A 13,348-nucleotide genomic window follows, 5' to 3' on the forward strand; every position below is an offset into this window, starting at 1 on the left:
ATTTGCTGATCATATAAATCAAGAGGGCCGTAATTAAATGCCACCATTTCCTAGGACCAGGGGTCAATATGCTGTATCCATGAAGAAGCGGTTGTGTAAAGGTTTTAATTAATACACGAACAAGGGAAAACAAGAAATTTTGTGGTTAAAGATGTTTATTCTGAGTTAAATAAAAAACGAATATTTGGTAACTCCTATGTTTATATGATTTTATCAGTGACAACACCACATGGGAATCAGTGTTCTTCTTTTAAGGCATTCACCGTGCTGGGTCAGTTCTCAGTTCCAAAACTAAATTCTAGATTGTGAATGTGCTAAAACCATAACACAATTTAGTGAATTAGGTGTTACCAAACATGGAACTAGAATTTGTAATAATGCAAGATTATTTAAAGTCATCAATTCAGTGCACAACCATTTTTTGCACCTATACACATCAAGCATTGAAGGACACATGATACAGAGGTAAAGGACCACTGATCTTCACCTTAGAATGAATGATACCTCTGAATATTACTTTTCAAAGGTAACAAGTAGGTCCTTGTTATCATCTTCTTTGGAACACACAGCATAAGTGATCCAATATTAAGAACTGAGAATTTACTCCCAAGTACTCCTGATTGTCGGAAAGAAGAACGCAGTGAAAATGTATTTCCTTTTCTCCACAATAGAATTCCCATTAATTTGATATTTTTATTAGGCCTTCTCCACAGATGAAACTGTTAGCTTAACAGATTGCTTTAAGAATCGGGCCCTCCGAATATCCTTTATGTATGTATTCATGTAGTATTTGTATAGCGTAAACCTAGCTGGAAAGCAGCTATGCGCGGTAAAGAGGTAAGGGGAAAGATTTTTGGGTCAGATGTAGGTAAAATCAAATTTGCGAATCCTTAATAGCGAATTTTACCGATTCGCTATTAAGGACTCGTAAAATTGAATGTAGGTAGGAATCGCTAAAATATTAGCGATTCCTTAACATTCCTTAATAACGATTCGTAAATTGAGATTAGCTAATAAGGAATACCTACCCATTCATTCCTATGGGCTAGGAGGCCCATAGGAATGAATGGGAAGATATTCATTATTTGTGATTCGCTATTAAAGAATGGCAAATAGCGGGTGCTATTTCAAGGGTGCCAGGGTGTCAAAAGGACACCCTGTTGCACCCCTGAAATGTGCATGTGTGCACATGTGGCGCACATACATGCCCTAACGGCATGAATGTGAGCCACAAGGCACTTTAAAAAAAGCAAAAAAGTGCTTTTTTAAAGGAAATCGCTAATTACCACCAACTTGAAGTTGGTGGTAATTAGCTATTCCTTAAGGCTAAAGTGCACTTTCTTTTGTGCTACTTACATTGCACTTAAGGAATCGCAATTTCCGATTCCTTAAATGCAAGATCAAAATAAGGAATCGCAATTTTGCGATTTCTTATTTTGCTAGTAGGTTTGAACTCACCGACATTGCTCGCAGCCAAATAGCCATCGCAAACACTGAAATTCTGCTAATTTCAGCGTTACCGATCGCTACTTGGCCACCTACATCTGGCCCTTAGTAAGTAGGTGAATGGGGAGGGAGTGAACAGCTCTGAGAGATGAAGTGGGACATTACTGCGCTGTGATGTAGTGTTCTTTGAAGTGGTGTGACTTCCCTTTAAAACAGTGTGGAAATGACACTTAAAACCATGTGTAATCTTCACCAATAGGAATACTTCCTCTTATGAGTGTATATGGCAGAATGTCAAGAATTCAAAAAGATTTCCCAGAACACTCACAGCAAGATGTAACAGTCCTAGATAATTGTGAAATCCAATTTACTTATAATCATTTGGAGTGCTACATGTGTATTTGCACTCAATATGCAATTGTTCTTTTTCACTGGATACTTTTCAGGGCTCCGTGTCTGTTGGCCTGACTTGCTACTTACAAAATAGAGTGGGCTTTGGGTCATCCTGGTGCTCATGATTGGATGGCTTGATGTCTGTCTCAGTTTTCATCTCTTGATTCGAAGGCTTTTTTCCCTAATCTTGTGATTTTCACACCAAGGAGCATTTTGAACTCAAAATATTCTGATTAGAGGAGTGGCATCCTTCTACAGCATTCTTGAGAGGAACAGTGATGTCATGTAAGATGATGGGGCTTCCCTGCAGAATGTGATGAGGGGCCTCTGAGTGTCCCATATCTGAGACATATTTATTCATCTTGGGCTGCATGTGGGACCCTTGAAGGGCTGAGGGCTCTCCGAAGGTGTAGGTCACACCTGCACTGCAAGGACATTAGCAGCCTGTGCTACACCCCTGGAGAGACCCCTTCCATTGTTTGGTATTCACAACTCATTGGGAGTGTATGTGTTTCCTTGTACTCTTTAACTATTTGCCACTAGTGTTGGCTTCCCCATCCCCACTCTCTGCCACCTTCAATTCTCTACTCCCTCAGTACTTCCTGCCTTCCCATCAGTCCTTCACACCCAGCCATTGCTTCAAACCCCACTCTAATCTCTTCTGCCTCTGCTATTGCCTTGCATTTCGCAAGTTTCCTTTTCTCCTTCTCAATGTTGTTTAAAATATTCTGGGGGTTATTTACAAAGATGACATATACCAGTAATTTACTCTTACACTTTTGAGTAACTTTATCCCTTCAGACTTGTTAGACTTGTCCTCGTTAGGGTGGCCGTCCCTCAGCTTTTTCCTTGCTTACCTCCACTTTTTGCTGTATCTTTTTGTTGTCCATAGGACTCTGGGCACTTTACCACTGCTGATTAGTGATAAAGTGCATGTGCTTCTCCCCTAAAACTTGGTGACATTGGTGTATACCTGATTGTCATATTTAGTTTACCTGTAAGTCCCTTTCAAAGTGGTGTACCATATACCCAGGGCCTGTAATCTAAATGCTACTAGTAGGCCTGCAGCACTGGTTGTGCTACCCACACAAGTAGCCTTTCAAACCTGTCTCAGGCCTGCCATTGCAGGGCCTGTGTGCCCAGTTTGCTGCCACTTCGACTTGGCATTTAAAACCACTTGCCAAGCATTAAACTCCCCTTTTCTTACACATAGCTCACCTCTAAGGCAGGCCCTATGTAGCCCTATGTGCAGGGTCCTGTGCATCTAAAAGGTAGGTACTTTTATGTTTTACATGTCACTGCTGTGAGGACTACTCCTCTCATAGAGCATTGGGAATTCCTTAAAAACACTTTTTAAGCTGTAATTCCTGATTAGAAAGGAGTGGCTAACTCATGTTTCACATCTTTGGTATGGTATTGATAAATCCGCTTTAGTGATAAAGTTGGATTTGACATTACTATTTTAGAAATGCCACTTTCAGAAAGTAGAAATTTCTCTGCTCTTAGCATGGCTCCTTATGCCTGCAGCCTGTCTCCAATACATGTCTAGGCTGGGTGATAGCTACACTTTGTGTATTCCCTCTGCACAGCTACTACAACAGGAAGGGTGGGTGTGACAGATGACTTGTCTACATTCATCTGCATTATGATGGCTTTCCTGGACGGGAAGGGTGAGAGGGAGCTCAGACTTACATCTGAATAGACTATGTCCTTTCACTACAGAAAGGACTGATTAGCCCCCACAGACAGCCTGGCAGACAGGGCTGGGATGAAATGGGACCTGTGCACATTTGGTTATCAGTGCTGGAGCTCTGACCCTACCAAATCAGTACACTACTGGAACTGGGAAGAACTCTGCTGGAGTAAAGACTGCTGTGCTGTAATGATTGCCTCTTTGCCTTGACTGACTGGTCTAAGGAACTTCTTCTCTGCTTTGCTGAGCTGTCCTGCTGCCTGCTGATCTCTGCACTGCTGAGAACAAGGACTGGACCCATCTTATTTGAACCCAGAGTGATTCCAAAGAGTTGGTGGCTTGCCTTCTATTTTCTGATGTCTCAGGGACACAAAAGACTTCCTACAATGCTGCTGGACTCTGTCATCTGTGAGTCTTACCCTTGTCTGAGATGCCCCCTCCAGTTCTAGCCATCAGAAGTGGTTTCTGCGCTGGTCAGAACTTACGCATTGTCCTTTCACACCAACACAGAGACAGTTCGACAACAGCAGTTCAGACTTCACAGCCCGACGACGATGCACTGTATGGCTCAATGACGACACTATGCCTTCACCTCAGTGAAGCTCGACAATGACTCAGCGACCCGACTGCGTGGAAAAGATTGACGCATCATGCCATCAGTATCAATGCTTGCTCCGTCCAAGGTACTTTCTCATCGGGCCCTGTATGGGTCCTGTAGTTGACGTGCCTTCTATCACAGTCAGTATGAACCCCAGTGTAGCAAGACCCCAAGTAACCTTTTAGCATTATTGACTTCTAAGCGCTGTTTTTGCATTTATTCTCTACAAATTCATTTCTTGACTTCTACTGATTGGATTTCGTTTTTTGTCTTTTTGGTCTTGTTTTACTCAGATAAATAGTCTCTATTATTCTAAACCTGCTTGGAGTCTTTTTGTGGTGTTTTTATTGGGTTACTGTGTGTGTGTGTTGCACAAATACTTTACACATTGCCTCTTAAGTTAAGCCTGCCTGCTTTGTGCCAAGCGACCAAAGGGTGAGCGCAGGTTAAATTAAAGTGTGTATCTAGCTTACCCTGACTAAGATTTTGGTCCCTACATGGACGGGGTGCAAACCTCAGCCAACTAGAGACCCAATTTGAAACATCAGTGGTGAGGATAAAACTTGAGTTTGGCAATACCATATAGTAATTCAGTGTTCGCTACAACTATATACCTAAGGCCAATTTGAGCCTTTTTCCATTCTTCCTGATTGGCCTTTAGATTTTTTCTGCTAAGTTATGTCTCTCTCTGGAGAAACCGCACTTGCACCTGCAGGAATTGAGTTTGAGCTTACCAGGTTAGAATGCTACACTGTGCAGCAGCTGGAAGACTTCTGTAAGAAGTTTCACGTTTCTAGAAAGGGCTTTACCAAGAAGGTGCAGCTGCAGAAAGCTTTGAGGGCCTAGAAGAGGAGCAGGAGATTCGTGAAAAGGAGGATGCCCTGATTCTGGAGGAAATAGATAGATAGTTTGCAGCCTATGAAGTGGCTTTGAGTGTGCACAAGATCCCACAGGAGTTCTGAGTCGAACTTGAACAGCTTGCCTGCTCAAGTTCGACCCTGTACCCACCATGTATGACAGGATCACCTCACTGCATTTAATATGTCAATCACCCCTAAGGTAGGCCTCCTATAGCCCAGGAGAAAGGATGCATTATATTATATTTGGGAAATATAAGTGCAAGCATATATTGCCCTGTGGTTGCATTCTAAATGTAATGCTACCACATTCTACCCCAATTGACCAATCCTCCATAGGATAATATGGGCTGGACACTGGACATCCCCAGATGTACAGCTCCATTATGGAATGGTATATTTTCTTTGTGTTTGGTGTCACACACTGTGCTTTTCAACCCCTGATATGATGGGGGTGTTGAGGTTTAACTAGTATGTGCCTAGGTGGCACTTTAGAAAGCGCCCACCAAGTTAAACCAATGTTCTCGTTCCTTGGTGGGCTTTTTTGAGAGTTTGCCACCAAGACAGAGATCTGACCTTATGCTGGGGAGTGTGTGCCACTCCCACAGGCTAGAAACAAAGATGTGTGTGCAGGAGGTGACACACCCGCACACACAGGATGGCTAGTGAATGTACCCATCATGGTGGTTAGCCTCAAAGACTTCACCTGCGCTGCTGGATAAAGGACCATGTCCCCCACCCAAGAACAAAGCTTCCCCCTGCCCCAAGCACTGTCTTTCTAGGGCAGGTAGGAAAAATAGCTTTTCCGGAGGCATACACTTCCACAAGGCTGACCACTCCTTTAGGGAGTTGAAGCTGAAGTGTACATCCGAGGATGGTTTGGCCAGCTTGAATTCAGTCTAAAAAGCAGCTTCTGGATGTGGTCACTACCGGGGTTGGATTAGCTGCAGGACTTGATGCCTATTGGCTGCTAGTCCCCACACCCACCCCAGACATTAGAACCTCAGATTCCACGTGATACCAAGAACATACCTATTTCCACAACAAGGCAGGACTCCATGAAGAAAGGTGCTAAGCTCTCCACCCGTGGCAGCCACCCTGTACGTGTTGGAATTCAACTCGACCAAGGCTATAGAATGGTTCCAAAAGGAAAGTGAACTCCTCTGCAAGCGTCACAAGAACTTCCTTGGGCTAGAGGAACTAGTCTCATGCAGTCAGCAGGCACAAACCGCTAGGTCCACGACTTTGAAGTACTGTCCATCGAGCCGTCCGGTTTGGCCAATCAAAAGTCACTAGACAAGTGGCTTCTGGAAACTGTAGTCCCGACCCTCAGTGGGGCTCAGCTTTCAACAACGTTCCCCTAGTCCTCTGGAAGATTTCTTCAACCGCAATGCTTGCAGGTACCAAAGCTTGTTGGTGGTCAGTCCAACTACTTCCTGCTTTATTCAACGCTTCAAGAGAAGAGATCCACCTGCACAAATGACCAACCACTCCTGTAGCTTCATCATAAGGATCCTGCATGTGTTCCCACCCTCTCTTGACACACCTGCCAGCACCAGTTGCCACGGATCTTGTTCAGCACCATGGATAGCCAGGAGCACCTGTGCACCGAGTCCTCAGAGCCAGGTAGATTGGATCTGCCTGGAGACTCCTGGTCTAGTGCCAGCTCCTTGCTTAAGTTCTAAAGGGTTTTGCTCAACTTGCCCCGCCCGCAATTACCTTTTTGCTAAGGTAGCCATTTAAAGACTGCAAGCCTGATTGAGAGCTACGCTTGACAGCTAAAGTTCACCTCTGCACCCTGCATCCCTGAGCCAGGTAAAATTATGCTAATTGTTGTGAACTGGTCTAGGTGCTCACAAGACCTTAACTTCGAGTGGGTTCCGTTAAAATCACTCTCTAAGTAAGCAATCGCTTAGATGTGTTTTCCCTTTGACGGCAGGGTTAATGTTTTGCACTGCTAAGTACTGATTTATTTAATGCTTAAAAATGAATAAATCCAGTTATCCTTTATGTATCAACTTCGCTTGGTGTCTAAAAATATATAAAAATCAGCTCTATTTTTATAAATTGGTGTAGGATTTCTCTCGAGATGTGTCAATTACTTATCGTCCATGTTGGTGATATGAAATGCTTAACACATATACCTCTAAGTAACCTGTCTGCTCTTTCCCACTCTACCAGGAATGAGTGAAGGTGTACAAGAGATTACCTTGGGTTCATTTTTGTGTATTATTCTAGTAATACATGGTAAGGCACTCCTGCCATACCACATAATACTTTCACCTTGCAACAATATATACAAAGAAAAAAGGAGGAAGGGTATATTTGGAGAACTTTGGTGATTTAAACTTTGGCACAAGACTTTGTTTATTCTTTTGTTACGTGTGGTACTTTGCCTTGCCGTTGGGGGTCTCTATTTCTCTCTGAAAATATTGTGTATACCTTTTCTTTAACACCTCCAAAAGCATTTTTAACAGGTACAGGAGATCCACCCATTAAGTGAAATGAGTGAAAACAATTTTTAAAAAGAAATATATTAGTACTATTGAGGCTGAGGAGCTTTAATAGGTTAAAAACAAGAAGATTCTCTTGCATTCCTTGGGTCCTCAGAGTGTATTGTGTATCATGCTATGGAAACAAAAACCGGGACAGCTAGTGAGTCTGATGTGTTCTTGAATGCCTTGGAGGGATTAGATAGGTATTATTCCACATAAGTCTGCATAGCTATAGACAGGCACAATATTTTCAAAAAGAAGCAGAATAAGGTGGAACCTATTGAAGAATATGTGTCTGCCTTGAAAAGATTGGCTTTGACTTGCATGTTTGGAACCTTGCATGATGACTTGATAAGGATCAAATCATCGTACATGTGAACAATGAACATATTCAAGAAAGGTTATGGATTTATGGAGAAGCATCACTTAGTGAGGTCATTGCTGTAGTTAAGAATGCTGAGTTTTCTAATAATTGTGCTAGGGCAGCAGAAGTGATTTCTGAGTACGAGCGGAACGAAGTTGTTTGTAAAGTCAAACAAAGAAAAAAAAGAGGTGGAAAATCAAGAGGATAATAAGAAAAGCACAGCGAAACAGCCTTTTAGACAACAAGACATGAAATGGTATAGGTGTGGTTGCATGGACCACATAGCCTATAGTAGGAAGTGCCCTGCTCGCAATCGAAATTGTGGGAGTGAGGGATTTGAGGGCATTTCACAACAGAAATTCCAAGAAGAAAACTGGTGTGGTGAAGGATGATTCTGGGTCAGATTCCGCATCTCAAACTGATAAATCTGCAGGAGAGGGATCTTTTGAACATAATGAATGTGTACTGGGTATTATGAAATCTAAGGAGGAGGGGAGTGTAAAATCAGCTTTCTAAATTGTCAAGAAATAAACCAGTGTGTAACATCAAATTTGCCGGGGTGGAAATTCTGATAGTTGCAGACTCTGGTTCTCTTTACATCATTGTTGATAAAACTGTGTGATGATGATAAATATTCTAGTGTCCTGGGGAATTCTTTAAGCCTGTCATATGTGACTTCTGAGAGTTTCATAGCAGAACCCATTCCTATGGTGTAGTACCATGGAGAATGGACCATCTGTCCTTGGGTGGGTGGACCAGAGAGCATTGGATATTATATTGAACACCGATAGCCAGGAGTAGGGTTTGGTCACTGAGGGTGGTGACAAAGGTGTGAATTTAAGATGACCTTTCCTCGAGTGTTTTCAGGGGAAGATTGGAACTTTGGAAGGATACTCACATAAAATTGCACCTAAGCAGGATGCGGTCCCAAGATACATAAAATGAGGGTTATTCCCTAGATTGTAAGAACGGAAGTTCACCAAGAAATTGGGAGGCTACCAAAGGAAGGAGTCATAGAAGCGGTTGAGGCTGCAGAGTGGATTTCACTGATTTTGGTTGCTAGAAGAGCCAACGGGAAGATCCTCTTATGTCTGGACTTGAGGAATCTGAACAATAATATTGTGGTGCAAAGATTTCCACAACCAAAAATAAATGAGATGCTAGCATATAGTATAGTGATTAAGTGGTTTATGTCTATAGATTTATCTTCTGCGTCCCACCAAAATAAACTGCATGAGGATAGTAAGGTTTTGACAGTATTTTACAGTATTTATGACAACTTCTAGGTGTTTCAGATATTTACGTATCAGATATTTTTCCTAGTGCTTTTTAGCATTAGGTTAATGTGATGAAATGTACAGCTGTAGGTAATGACTATCTTTTTGCATGATGTACCTGCGGATCTTTGCCCTAAATTTCAGTAAGTTACCTCTAAGTAGGTTTTTTTGCCCAAAAGGCTTTGTGTATGGTATTTAAAATTAAGATATGTAGAAATGTATTGTTAAATATGACTTTACAGTGAATAAGCTCCGAACGCTTCTTCAGGGCCACAATTATCCTTATCACATTCTGTTTTACAATGAATCTCAGGTCTGTCTTCAGTGTTACAAATTATGTTTTATTCCATATCACTTATAATCACAACAGAGTAACGAGTTTAGTGACTCCTCCATCAATGTATATGTATTCTCGGTCTTATTGGAACACAGCAAGTGATAAGGATAATTGTGGACCTGTAGAAGTGATATGCATCAGAAAACACGAGTTGGACTGATCTTTAAATAAAATGCTAAGAATTATTTGAGAAGAAAATGATTTTGGCCTAGCTTAAGCGCCATCCGTATTTCAGTAACAAATGCATAAATTGTTTAAGGATCAGTCTGGCATAATTTTCTTTTAGGATAGCATTCTGTTCATGGGGAAGAGTGAGGAGCTGCATGATGTGAGAGTGAACAATATTCTACGTATTTTGAAGGACAATGGTTTGACTGCCGAATTTTATAAATGCAAATTTAAGGTGAAAAGTTTCAACTACTTGGGCCATGAAGTTACAAGTGAAGGAGTGAAACCAAAGGAGGAGTTTTTGCGGACTGTTAGGGAAGCACCTACTTCCATATGTAATGATGAACTTAGGTAATTTCTAGGCTTAGCCGATTTTTAAGTGAAGACAATATTCAATGTCATCATAATATTCATAATAATAACTTGTTTCTTAATCTTAATATAGTGCTTCACACTGACATCACAAGGATGGATTGCTGAGCTGGCCTTATAAGTAATCAAAGCTGGGTCCTAAAGATCACAGCAAATATAATCTGTGAGCATTTAACTCTCTTAGCCATCTTCTCCAGCTCAGTAGCTCAGGATCTGTTTTACAAACAACCCAACAGTTTTCAGGCCCTTACCATCTACTGAATGGTTACAGAGATGGTACTTGCCTGCTACATCAATGGATCATGTGAACAGAAGACGTACATGTCCCCACAACTACACTATTTGAAGGTAGGCTAAACCATCTCAAACTTTGAGTGCATCCACTAGCCTGTAGATCTGACCCGAATGTTCTAATTGTGTACTACAGTCAAAATCTGAAAGAAATTCAAGCCTTGACAAAGATTTCTGCCAAAGCAACATTTTCAAACATCTAAGTATTTCTACCTAACTACAAGTCAACTTTGCAAATTCCCCTTTTTCTGCAGATTTTGGAAATGACAAACCTGGAAGATGAAGAATCATTCCATGTAAAAGTTACCAGAATTTATTTTATCATTGCAAAGCAGCTGCACAGTCTCCAATTTGTGTAACTCTGGAGCCATTTGAGGCACTTCAGCAAATCATCATAATTTGCCCATACTTCCACTTAGTGTCCTTATTTCGGGTGCTATTGCCAAGAAGCTGCTAAATTTCCCTTGTTGCTAGTGCTTTTTAGCATTAGGTTAATGTGATGAAATGTACAGCTGTAGGAAATGACCATCTTTTTCATGGTCTACTTCCAGATCTTTGCCCTAATTGTTTTTGTTTACTTTAGAATTACTCCTCATTGGCATACTTAACTTACCTGTAGATCCTAGTATATGGTACAAAATGCCCTCACTGCATCTAGGCTAAATTGTCACTAGTGGACCGCAGTATCCCTAGTGCTATCCCCTACAGTGGCAGTGTAAATCATGACTTCAGGATTACCATTGGTGCCTGACTAAAGACGCTTTTAAACTGCAATTTGGTCTGTCAAAAAAAACTCCTTACAGATCTAAACGTTCCTTTTAAATTTCAGTAAGTTACCTCTAAGTAGGCTTTTTTTGCCCATAATGCTTGGTGTATGGTATTTAAAATGAAGATATGTAGAAATGTATTGTTAAATATGACTTTACAGTGAATAAGCTGCGAACGCTTCTTCAGGGCCACAATTATTCTTATCACATTCTGTTTTACAATGAATCTCAAGTCTGTCTTCAGTATTACAAATTGTGCTTTATTCCATATCACTTATAATCACAACAGAGTAATGTGTTTAGTGACTCCTCCATCAATGTATATGTATTCTCGGTCTTATTGGAACACAGCAAGTGATAAGGATAATTGTGGACCGGTGGAAGTGATATGCATCACGAAACATGAGATGGACTGATCTTTAAAGAAAATGCTAAGAATTATTTTAGAAGAAAATCATTTTTTGTGCCCTCAAAATGATTTTTTCTAAAGTATCAAATAACATTATAAATATCTGGACAGAGCTGCATTAAAAAAAAGGACAGGATGTGCCGGTCTATTATGATGACTGCCAGTGAAGTGGTACCATTAGTAACAGAACCTGCCCTGAACTCTGCTGGTGCCTTCTGCTGAAGTAAGTCTTGACGCTCAAGTGCTGGGTCAGCAGCAAATCCAAATCAGGGGGACCTAGCACAGAAGGTATCTGGCCTCGTGGAGCCCTCTTTGGCTACAACATGCAGCTTTTGCACTCTGGAAGAATCTAATCTTCAAAAAATGTGACTAAGGGCCTTATTAAGAGTTTGGCAGACTGTGGATTTCTGTACCGGTGGTGGCAGTCTGACCGCGGTGACCTCGGCGGTCCGACTATCGAATTATGAGTTTGGTAGATTGCGTTTCTGAAGACCATGGCTGAACCACCAAGACCGTCACCACACCACCAACTGCCGGGTTCACTGTCGGGGAAAGGTAGCTGCCATAGGGGAGTCCTGAAGAGCAGCATCACCGTCCGTATTACGATTTGGCTTTCCGATGAGCAGACCTCGGCGGTCCAACCGCCAGCTTCGAGTGAGCGGGAACAAAGGATTTGGGGTGCATACTCACCCGTTTCATGTTTTTCCAGGCAGAGTTAAACATGGATCACTTTCTTCAGGTCCCCCTTCACAGCAGCATCTTTCCCCCAAAGAATATGACCCTGTTTGTGGCGATCTACAGGCAAGTCCTCCTTGTACCATTCCCTGGACAGGCAAATTATGGATCCGACTCCGGCAATTGCGTAGGTGTTATTTTTCCCCATGTATCATGCATATGTGTGCATTCGACACATATGCAGTCGAAATACACACACAGGTATTGATACATATGGAAACGTAATCACTACTGCCGCAAGACCACCAAAGTCTCACCACGGACCCCACGGTTAACTCGTGATACGGCTGTCTAAAGACCACCAGCACTGTGGGTTTCTGACGGGTGCAGATGAGGTCTTCAGGCGGTCTCGCCAAACTCGTTATAAGGTCCTAAGTATGAATGTAGAAATCTTTACCAATCAAAGACAACAAAAGTGTCTGGCCTGAGAAGGACCGTCCATGGGCACGAATTTTAATTACCTTCCACTCTGAGTTTTCCTGCCAAAAGTCAACCGCTTCACTGAGAATTCATCCAAAGGCTGTACGATCTTATGAAGCCCTTTCTGGCCACAGCCTGATGTCTTGTCCCACTGAAGATTTAGGATTTTCATCCCAGAGACTAAGGGCTAGATATATGACCATTAGAGATTGCGAGTCGCAATCTCTAATATATAATAGTGTCTGAGACACTATCTGAGATTCCCAAATGGGTCTCAAAGGACTTGCCTCATTAATAAACATGAAGCAGGTTGCATTTTGCGACCTGTTAGTGTTATTTGGGCATGTGCACATTTTCTTGCATTCATGTGCCATGTTATTGTTCGCACCTTAGCACCCCTGTGAGGGTGACATGAGTGCGGCATACTTGTGGAGCATGTGTCATTCTCATATGTGGCAGCAGCGGTTGCAATGAGCTAGCTTGGGGGGATACCCTTTCATATGTGGCAGCAGCGGTTGTTACGAGCTGGCTCAGGGTGGGATGTAAATGCGGGGTTTGAAAGCTACCTGTGATATATATGGGGGAAGCTTGCTGGAAGTGGCCATAAAACTGCTGGATCATTCTTGTTACACATGCTGTCTGCCTTATGGGATAAACCTACTGAAAAAAAAAAACACCATCTCGCCAGCGTTTTACTTTCATGACCTCCGAGAGTATTGCCACTTT

The 13,348-nt window shown here is 42.1% G+C and overlaps 1 protein-coding gene across 3 annotated transcripts in view; it reads right to left on the reverse strand.

The window, feature by feature from the left end:
* The window catches only part of LOC146786070 (dehydrogenase/reductase SDR family member 4-like), a 227,943-nt gene that overhangs the window by 85,930 nt on the left and 128,665 nt on the right, over positions 1-13,348 (reverse strand). The gene's annotated exons all lie outside the window — the stretch shown is intronic.

The sequence above is a fragment of the Triturus cristatus genome, chromosome 11 (assembly GCF_964204655.1).
Source record: "Triturus cristatus chromosome 11, aTriCri1.1, whole genome shotgun sequence".
Taxonomy (NCBI): Eukaryota; Metazoa; Chordata; class Amphibia; order Caudata; family Salamandridae; genus Triturus; species Triturus cristatus.